This window comes from Onychomys torridus, chromosome 1 (assembly GCF_903995425.1).
Source record: "Onychomys torridus chromosome 1, mOncTor1.1, whole genome shotgun sequence".
Lineage (NCBI taxonomy): Eukaryota > Metazoa > Chordata > Mammalia > Rodentia > Cricetidae > Onychomys > Onychomys torridus.
In genome coordinates this window covers 131,882,046-131,892,939 of record NC_050443.1, presented here as the reverse complement: position 1 = coordinate 131,892,939, position 10,894 = coordinate 131,882,046, and the positions used below count along the sequence as shown (strand labels likewise).

The 10,894-nt window shown below is 39.9% G+C and overlaps 1 pseudogene; it reads right to left on the bottom strand.

Annotated features, from left to right (window-relative positions):
• Positions 1–922: 922 nt before the first annotated feature.
• On the bottom strand, positions 923–8,474 carry LOC118577833 (annotated as a pseudogene).
• Between the last annotated feature and the right edge of the window lie 2,420 nt (positions 8,475–10,894).

Genomic DNA, 10,894 nt, shown 5'->3' with positions numbered 1-10,894 from the left:
TTCTTCTGTTCAGCTCCCCCTTGCTCAGTCCACTAAGGGACATCTTAGAAAAGATCTGTTCAGCTCCTCCTTGCCCTACTCTTTCATCTCTCTCTCTCTCTCTCTCTCTCTCTCTCTCTCTCTCTCTCTCTTTCTCCTCTCCCTCATTTTCTCTGCTGGGGGACATCCTTAGATATTCTCTATGCCAGTGAATGAAGATCTTCACACCCAAAAATCCCTTTTGAGGAAGAGGTTTATTTGTGAAGGAGGAGTCCAGGAGAGTTGCTTCCTCTACCAGGCTTCCTTTCTAACTGACTTGGCAGGGGACTTTTTCACAAGAAGTCTAGGGGGTAGAGTCAACCTGCTCCTAGTGTTCTACTATTCTGCTCTGTGATTGGTTAGTTTCACAAGTCAGTTGGACAGGGTGAAGAGATGGCTCTGATTTGAGATAGACTGTGTTTCTCTCACAGCTTTATCTGAGACATCCTTTCCTAATTCTGTGCTAATTTCTAATTTCCACCAAGGTCAGGGTGGGTTTCTTTAGCCAGCCCTTTTTCCTACAATACCATTTCGGTATAAGAGAGTTGAGCAGTAACAGGGAGAGGGATGGCATTTTATATGAGACCTGATCTGGTAAATAGGAAACAGTGTCTTAGAGAGTCAGCATAGAATAGATACATTCATACTTTTAAGACACACTTTATACCAACTATATGAAGTAGTATGTGATGTTTAGTATACCTGGCATTATAATTTTGGTTTTGAACTGAATTAAATCTTGTTTCTGGCAAGATGATCACAGTTTACTCTAAATTATATTTCCCAAAAGAAAATGAACAATGAAGTTTAATACAAAAATCACAGATAAGAAATAATTACAATTGAAAATATTGTTAGACTATACAGTCCCAATGAAGTTTTTCATGCATTGAAAAAGCTTTAGTTAGTTGGCTAAGCTCCATGTAGACAGCATTTTTCCAGCAACCTTTTTGAATGCATTCTTGACTTCTTTATTTCTCAGGCTGTAGACTAGAGGGTTCAACACAGGAATAATCATGGTGTAGAACATACATGCCATTTTGTCTCTGTCCATAGAGTGACTGAAGTTGGGCTGTAAGTACATGAAGATGATTGTCCCATAGAAAAGAGAAACAGTGGTGGCATGTGATATACAGGTTGAAAGCGCCTTTTGGCCCTCTACTGAACACATCCTCAAGATTGCAATGAAAATAAGTAAGGAAGACTTCATGATAAGAGAGGGAACTGTGCCTGGGTCCCACCGCTGGACACAGGCCATCCTGGGTGGACCTGACCAACTTGGCCCCAGTTTCGGGCCAATCGGCGGGCCCTGTGGGAAGGCTCCCCTTTTCCAAGACTGCAGGCAGACCCTGAAGTCTCCAAACCTGCCCCCACACCCATTTGCCCGAGACCCCAGCCACTTGCTGAGACTCAGAGACCATCCTCCAGCTCCTGTCCCCTCCAGAACTCCTATCTGGACCAGAGGTGAGTGCCTGGGGTTATAGTCAGAGAGGCAACTGCCCCTGGGTCCCACCCATGGACACAGGCCATCCTGGGAGGACCTGACCAACTTGGCCCCAGTTTCCAGCCAATTGGCAGGCCCTATGGGAAGGCTCCCCTTTTCCAAAACTGCAGACAGACCCTGCAGTCTCCACACCCTGCCCCCACACCCATCTGCCAGAGAAACCAGCCACTTCCTGAGAATCAGAGACCATCCCCAACCTTCCATTCTGCCCTGGAACTCCCATCTGGACCAGAGAAGCTCCAATCTAGACAAGATAAGTAGACCCCAGGGACCTCCTAAGATTCAGAGTCCAGCCCCCAGTTCCTATCCAGCCAGCACTCTCATCTGGACCAGAGCTCCAATCAGGCCCAGAGCTTCCATCTGGACCAGAGAGAGGTTTCCTAAATCTATCAGCTCAGTCTGGACCAAGTACACTGTTAAGACCAAGTACAAATCCATGAGGAGATGGGCAGATGCCAAGGCAGAAGTACATTCAACAAATTAAAGAGCAATACAGCATCACCAGAACCTAGCCCTTCTCCAACAGCTAGACCTGAACATCACACAATGGAAGAAGAAGACGGAGTAAACAACCTTATAAGTAACATCATGAAGAGGCTAGAGCCTTAATAGAAGAAATCAAAACTAAACTAGATGAACAGACAAACAAAAAAATGAAAAGAATGCTATTAAAAAAAACTAGAGGAAAGGACAATTAAAGCCGAAGAAAACAATAAATCCTTGAAAGAAAATCCTGAAAAAGCAAGGGACACAGTCCAAGACCTGAAGAGGGAAATAGAAAAAATGAAGACACTACCAGAAGGAATGTTGGAAATAGAAAATCTGAGTAAACAAACAAGAACTTCAGAGGCAAGTATAACCAAAAGAATGCAAGAGATGGAAGAGAGGATCTCTGGTGTTGAAAATACTTTAGAAGAAATAGATTCATCAGACAAAGAAAACACTAAAACCAACAAAGTCATGACCCAAAATGTCCCAGAGATTTGGGACAGCATGAAAAGACCAAACTTATGAATAATAGAGATAGAGGAAGGAGAAGAATACCAGGTCAAAGGCACAGAAAACATAATTAACAAGATCATAGGAGAAAACTTTCCCAACTTAAAGAAGAAAATGACTATGTAGATACAAGAAGCCTATAGAACACCAAACAGACTAGACACCCAAAAAAAGTCCCCTCAGCACATAATAATTAAACAACTAAATGTACAGAATAAACAAAGAATATTAAGGGGAGGAAAGGAAAAATGCCAAGTGACTTACAAAGGCAAACCCATCAGAATAACACCTGATTTCTCAATGGAGACTTTGAAAGCCAGAAGGACCTGGACAGATTTAATGCAGACACTAAGAGACCATGGATGCCATCCTAGGCTAATATACCCAGCAAAACTTTCAATCAACATAGATGGAGTGAACAAGACCTTCCAAGACAAAACCAAGAACTAGAAGGAAAATCCCAACCTAAGGAAGGCAGATACACCCATGAAAACACAGGCAATAGATAACACTACAACAGTAAAGCCCAAAGAAGAGAAGTACACACACACTACCACAAAAAAAAAAAATAAATAAATAAAAATAACAACAGGAACAAACAATCACTGGTCATTAATAACCCTTAATATCAATGGACTTAATTCACCTATAAAAAGACACAGACTAACAGAATGGATACGAAAACAGGATCCATCTTTCTGCTACATACAAGAAACACAGCTCAAATTCAAAGACAGATACCTCCTAATAAGAAAGGGCTGGGAAAAGATTTTCCAATCAAATGGTCTTAAGAAGCAAGCTGGTGTAGCCATCTGAATATACAGCAAAATAGACATCAAACTAAAATCAATCCAAAGAGATGATGAAGGACATGACATACTCATCACAGGGAAGATACACCAAGATGAAGTCTCAATTCTGAACATTTATGCCACAAACACAAGGGCACCCACATATATAAATGAAACATTACTAAAGCTTAAATCACATATAAAACCCCACACATTAATAGGGGTATACTTGAACACCCCACTTTTATCTGTGGACAGAATGAAACTTAACAGAGACATAATGTACTTAACTGATGTCATGGCTCAAATGGACTTAATCGATATCTACAGAACATTCCACCCAAACAAAACAGAATATACCTTCTTCTCAGCACCACATGGAACCTTCTCTAAAATCAACCACATACTTGGCCACACAGGAAATCTCCACAGATACAAAACAATTGGAATAACCTTCTGTGTTCTATCAGACCACCATGGTTTAAAGTTAGATTTCAACAACAGAAAAAACTACAGAAATCCTAAAATCTCATGGATACTGAATAATGCTCAACTGAATCACCAACGCATTAACGAAGAAATATAGAATGAAATTAAAGACTTCCTAGAGATCAATGAAAATGAATACACCACATACCCAAACTTATGGGACACTATGAAAGCAGTGCTTTGAGGGAAATTCACTGCACCAAATGCCCACATAAAGAAGCCGGAGAAATCTCACACTAGTGACATGACAAGCACACCTGAAAGCCCTTGAACAGGAAGAAGCAAAGTCTGCCAGGAGGAACAGATGCCAGGAAATTATCAAATTGAGAGCTGAAATCAATAAAATAGAAACGAAGAGAACAATACAAAGGATTAATGAAAAAAAGAGTTGGTTCTTTGAGAAGATCAACAATATAGACAAGCTCTTATCCAAACTAACCAAAAGACAGAAAGAGAGCATCCAAATTAACAAAATCAGAAATGAAAAGGGGGACATAACAACAGACAACGAGGAAATCCAGAGAATCATCAGGTCATACTACAAAAACCTCTGCTCCACAAAACTGGAAAATCTAAAAGAAATGGATAATTTTCTGCATACGGACCACATACCTAATTTAAATCAAGACCAGATAAACCATTTAAATTGTCCAATAACCTCTAAGTAATTGAATCAGTTATTAAAAGTCTCCCAACCAAAAAAAGCCCTGGACCTGATGGTTTCAGTATAGAATTCTACCAGATCTTCAAAGAAGACTTAATGCCAATACTCTTTAAATTGCTCCACACAATAGAAGCAGAAGGTATATTACCAAACTCCTTCTATGAGGTTACAATTACCCTGATTCTTAAACCCAACAAAGATGCAATAAAGAAAGAGGACTATAGAACGATCTCCCTCATGAACATTGATGCAAAAATACTCAATAAAATGCTGGCAAACAGACTCCAAGAACACATCAAAACAATTATCCCCCATGATCAACTAGGCTTAATCCCAGGGATGCAGGGGTGGTTCAACATATGAAAGTCCGTGAATGTAATACACCATATAAACAAACTCAAAGAAAAAAACCACATGATCATCTCACTAGATGCAGAAATGGCATTTGAAAAAATCCAATACCCCTTCAAGATGAAGGTCTCGGAGCGATCAGGAATAAAGGGAACATACCTAAACATAATATAGGTAATCTACAGCAAGCCAACAGACAACATCAAATTAAATGGAGAGAAACTCAAAGCAATACCACTAAAATCAGAAACAAGGCAAGGCTGTCACCTCTCCCCATATTTATTCAATATAGTACTTGAAGTTCTAGCCAGAGCTATAAGACAACATAAAGAAATAAGGGGATACAAATTGGAAAGGAAGAAGTCAAGCTCTCCCTGTTTGCAGATGACATGATAGTATACATGAGTGACCCCAAAAATTCAACCAAGGAACTGATACAGCTAATAAAAACCTTCAGCAACATTGCAGAATACAAGATCAACTCAAAAAATCAGTAGCCTTCCTATATACAATAGACAGACAGGCTGAGAAGGAAATCATAGGTACATCACCCTTTACAATAGCCACAAATGATATAAATTACCTTGGGGTTACACTAACTAGGCATGTGAAGGACCTATATGACAAGAACTTTAAGTCCCTGAAAAAAGAAATTGAAGAAGATGTCAGAAAATGGAAATTATCTCCCATGCTCATGGATAGGCAGGATTAACATAGTAAAAATGGCAATCTTACCAAAAGCAATCTACAGATTCAACGCAATTCCCAGCGAATTACCAACACAATTCTTCACAGATCTGGAAAGACTTCATGTAGAAAAATAAAAAACCCAGGATAGCCAAAAGAATTCTGTAAAATAAAACATCGTCTGGAGGCATCACAATCCCCGACCTCAAGCACTACTATAGAGCTACCATAATATAAACAGCTTGGTACTGGCATAAAAACCAACATGTGAACCAATGGAATCGAACTGAAGACCTTGACATTAACCTGCACACCTATGAACATATAATTTTTGACAAAGAAGCCAAAAATGTACAATAGAAGAAAGAAAGCATCTTCAACAAATGGTGCTGGCATAAGTGGATGTCAATTTTTAGAAGACTGCAAATAGATCCATGTCTGTCAACATGCACAAAACTTAAATCCAAGTGCATCAAAGATGTCAACATAAATCCAGCTACTCTGAACCTGATAGAAGAGAAAGTAGGAAGTACTCTTGAATGCATTGGCACCAGAGAGCACTTTGTAATATAACACCAGTAGCATAGTCACTGAGAGAAACAATCAATCAATGGGACCTATTGAAACTGAGAAGCTTTTGTAGAGCAAAAGACACAGTCAACAAGACAAAGCGACAGCCTACAGAATGGGAAATGATCTTCACCAACCCCACATATGACAGAGGGCTGATATCCAGAATAGATAAAGAACTCAAGAAATTAGACATCAAAATGCCCAACAGTCCAATTAAGAAATGGGCTATAGAACTATACAGAGAATTCTCCACAGAGGAAGTTAAAATGGCTGAAAGACATTTAAGGAATTGCTCAACATCCCTAATTATCCAGGAAATGCAAATCAAAAGGACTCTGAGATACCACCTTACACCTGTAAGAGTGGCTAAGATCAAAAGCACAGAAGACAGATTATGCTGGAGAGGTTGTGGAGCAAGGGGAACTCTCCTCCACTGCTGGTGGGAATGCAAGCTTGCACAGCCACTTTGGAAATCAATATGGCGGTTCCTTAGCAAATTGGGAATCCATCTCCCCCAAGATCCAGCTGTAGCACTCTTGGGTATATACCCAAGGAATGCTCAATAATACCTCAAGGGCATTTGATCAGCTATGTTCGTATCAGCTTTGTTTGTAATAGCCAGAACCTGGAAACAACCTAGATGCCCTTCAACTGAAGAATGGATAAAGAAAATATGGTACATATACACAATGGAGTACTACTCAGCAGAGAAAAATAATGACATCATGAGGTTTGCAGGCAAATGGATGGATCTAGAAAAAATCATCCTGAGTGAGGTAACCCAGACTCAGAAGGACAAACACGGTATGTACTCACTCATAGTAGGCTACTAGATATAAAACAAAGATGACTAGAATTGCTACACAACTCCAGGGAGGCTACCTGGAATACGGGACCCTAGGAAAGACCCAGGAATCACCCAATGACAGAGAAATGGATAAGATCTACATGAACGACCTGCACGACAGTGGGAGTAATGAATGGCAAGATTTGAGGGAAAGAAAGCTTAGGGGAGCAGGAGATCCCAGGTGGATCAAGAACAGAAAGGTAGAATGAGGAATAACAGACCATGATAAATGAAGACCACATGAGAAGAGGAATAGGCAGAGTGCTGTAGAGGTCCCCAGAAATCCACAATGATATTATATCCTCTGTTGACTGCTGGCAATGGTCGAGAGTAAGCCTGATCTGACCTAGTCTGGTGATCAGATGGCTAAACACCCTAACTGTCGTGCTGGAACTCTCGTCTAATAACTGATGGAAGTGGATGCAGAGATCCTCAGCCAGGCCCCAGGTGGAGCTCCAGGTGTCCAACTGTCGAGAAAGAGGAGGGACTGCAAGAGTGTGAATTGCTGAATCCAAGATTGCAAAAAGCACAGGGACAAATAGCCAAACGAATGGAAGCACATGAATTATGTACCAACAGCTGAGGAGCCCCCAGCTAGATCAGACCGTCTGGATAAATGAGACATTTGAATAGCTTGATCTGTTTGGGAGGCACCCAGTCTGTGGGACCAGGACCTGTCCTTAGTGCATGAGCTGGCTGTTTGGAACCTTGGGCTTACACAGGGACACATGCTCAGTCTGGAAGGAGGGGACAGGACCTGCCTCTACTGAATCTACCAGGTTAAAATGAATCCACAGGTGTGTCTTGGTCCTGGCGGACATGGGAATGGAGGGGAGGATCTGGGGAAAGGTGGGGGCGGGGGTGGGAGGGAGGAGGACAGGGCTGATGTATAAAATTAAAACACATAATAATAATAAAATAAATTTTAAAAAAGTAAAAAAAAAAGTTCAAGATAACCACACAAGAACAAAAACAATATCAAATGTACAGAGCAAGTATTGGGGAATGTCACAGAAAAAGTGATTAATCACTTTGGAATGACAGAAGGAGAGATGGAAAGTGAAAGCAACAAGGATGGAGCATTGCAGAAATCCATTGATACAACAACTGGTAACAATTATGAAACATGTGGCCCTTGTCATGGAGCTTGAGTAATGTAGGGGCTTACATACTGCTCATGAAGATCAAAAGCCATTGAGGCCAGGAGGAACCTTTCAGCAGTGGCAAAGGCTACCAAGAAGAACATCTGGGCAGCACATGCGTGTTATAGGATATGACCTTCTCTTCTGTGAAAAACCCTTCCATTACTTTGGGAGTGACTGCTGAACCATAAACAAAGTCCACAAGGGAGAGGTTACAGAGGAAATAGTACACAGGAGTGTGGAGACAGGAGTCTAGGAGAATCAACATGATCATCCTGAAGTTCCCAATCGGTGTGATCAAATAAAGGAGAATGAAAATGATAAATAAAGGGACCTGAAGATCTGGGGTATTTGTTAACCCCACAGGAATAAATTCAGTCACTTCTGAAATATTCTCCATGAAAGTCATTTGGGAATTGCTATGTGATATGCCTAAGAGGAGATAAAAAATAAAATTTATGTTAGCTGATAATCACTGTCAAATAAAAAAAAAAGTTTTTGTGCCTATATTTTGTCTTTCTATCCAGAGCAGAAGCTACATGCACAATGACATACTGAAATGGGGTAGAAGCAGGTAAAGTTTGTTCATGTGGAAATAATACAAATGGTAATTCAAACTTCTTTGTAGGCAATGGCTGTCATGGGTGATCCATATCATAAGTGTGGGGCTCAATTTCATTTGACTGGATTTACAACTGTATAGTTTGTTCTAAACTAAACTGCATAATATTAATTATAACCATTTCTAATAGCTACAAACATTCTTGTTTAAGATAAACATTGAAAAGTTACCCAGCAGAAAACACTGTGAAGAGCAGGTCATCAAAATTTGTTATTATACAACAAATTTGAAAATGTATTTCCATTCTCCAATATATCCTTCACTACTTTAAATATATCCAATGATCTGTGACAATCCTCTAGGGACATTTGGATCTAATTAATTTCTACCCAATTAATGAGGACCTTTGTTGGATAATTTCCTTTAAATATTGGCACCTTTAGGAAACTGTATATTCTATGGAATACATTCTTACTTAAGTACTGATATATTCAAACACATCAAAGTAAAGGTATAGGTCAGTGGGATAACATAATGAGTATATGGAATTGGTGCTACGTTGTGAAAGGAAAGAACTGACTTCCAGTGCATATTATGGCATGTTTGTGCACCACAAATACATATGGTAATAAATATATTAAAAAGAAAAACAAACAAAAAGGAACTAAGGGTTAAGGATCAGTGGTAGAGAGCTTGCAAGCTTGCACAATACCCTGGATTCAATCCCCAGACACAAATTAAAAACAATAAGTAAAGAAGGAATTTTCAAAAAGACAGAAGCAAAGTTTGTTGCTCTCTTTTCATGTAATTTTTCTTTTTCCTACAGAACATTTCCTTTCCCAACATCATTAATTTATTGACTTCATTTGTATTTAAAGAATGAAAACAATAAAATGGAAGAATTTCTTTTAGTCTTCCCTATATTCTTACTCTCACAAACAAGCCCTATTTCATAATGCATCTTGCTATATTTCCCTCCATGGTGGAGAAGGTAACAAGTGGCTGTACTACTATAATTATAGTAGGAAAGAGCCTTTGTAACCTGAAGACAGTTTTGGATATGGAATGTTAGACTTACTTATTTTTCTGCACCAAGCATCCTTATTCAAAGCAGGAGGGGCTGCTGCCTCATCTTCCTTTAAGGGTAGCTAGCATCTTAGCCTTTTCTAATGGAATCAGATTATCTGACCGGTAGCATGAATCTTAAAGGTACTTATTAATAAAATCAAACCTGGATCAAGGCACCCCTGGGGATTCATTTAAACCTGGTGGATTCAGTATAGGCAGGTCCTGTCACCTCCTTCCAGACTGAATAAAGTGTCCCTGTGTAAGTCCAAGGTTTCAAACAGCCAGCTCATGCACTAAGGGCAGATCCTAGTCCCACAGACTGGGTGCCTCCCAAGCAGATCAAGCTATTCAATTGTCTTAATTATCCAGAGGGCCTGATCCAGCTGGGGGCTCCATAGCCTTTGTTTCATAATTCATGTGCTTCCATTCATTTGGCTATTTGTCCCTGTGCTTTTTGCAATCTTGGATTCAACAATTCACACCTTTGCAGACCCTCCTCTTTCTAAAATAGCAATACATAATGAATATAAGTGCATTATAAAATACAATGACAAAATATAGATATATAAGATGAAATGATTATTCTGTAGGTCTAATTTTCATAGTCCTCTTCTTGTACATCATTATTTTTTTCAGTTTTCAGAACTTTAATGTTCTTCCTACATTAAATTCCATTCAATTTATTTAAATAATAAAATAAGATACATTATAAGCCAAGGTTCCAAACAGCCAGCTCATGCACTAAGAACAAGTCCAGGTCCCACTGCCTGCGTGCCTCCCAAACAGTTCAAGCTATTCAATTGTCTCACTTGTCCAGAGGGCCTGATCCAGCTGGGGGCTCCACAGCCTTTGGTTCATCATTCATGTATTTCCATTTGTTTGGCTATTTGTCCCTGCGCTTTTCCTATCTTGGTCTCAACAATTCATGCTCTTACAGTCCCTCCTCTTTCTCAACAATTGGACTCCTGGAGCTCCACCTGGGGCCTGGCTGAGAATCTCTGATTCCACTTCCATCAGTTATTGGATGAGAGTTACAGCATGACCATTAGGGTGTTTGGTCATCTGATAACCAGACTAGGTCAGATCAGGCTTTCTCTTGACCATTGCTAGCAGTCTACAGAGGATGTATCATTGTGGATTTCTGGGGAACTCTCCAGCACTCTGCCTCTTCCTGTTCTCATGTGGTCTTCATTTATCAT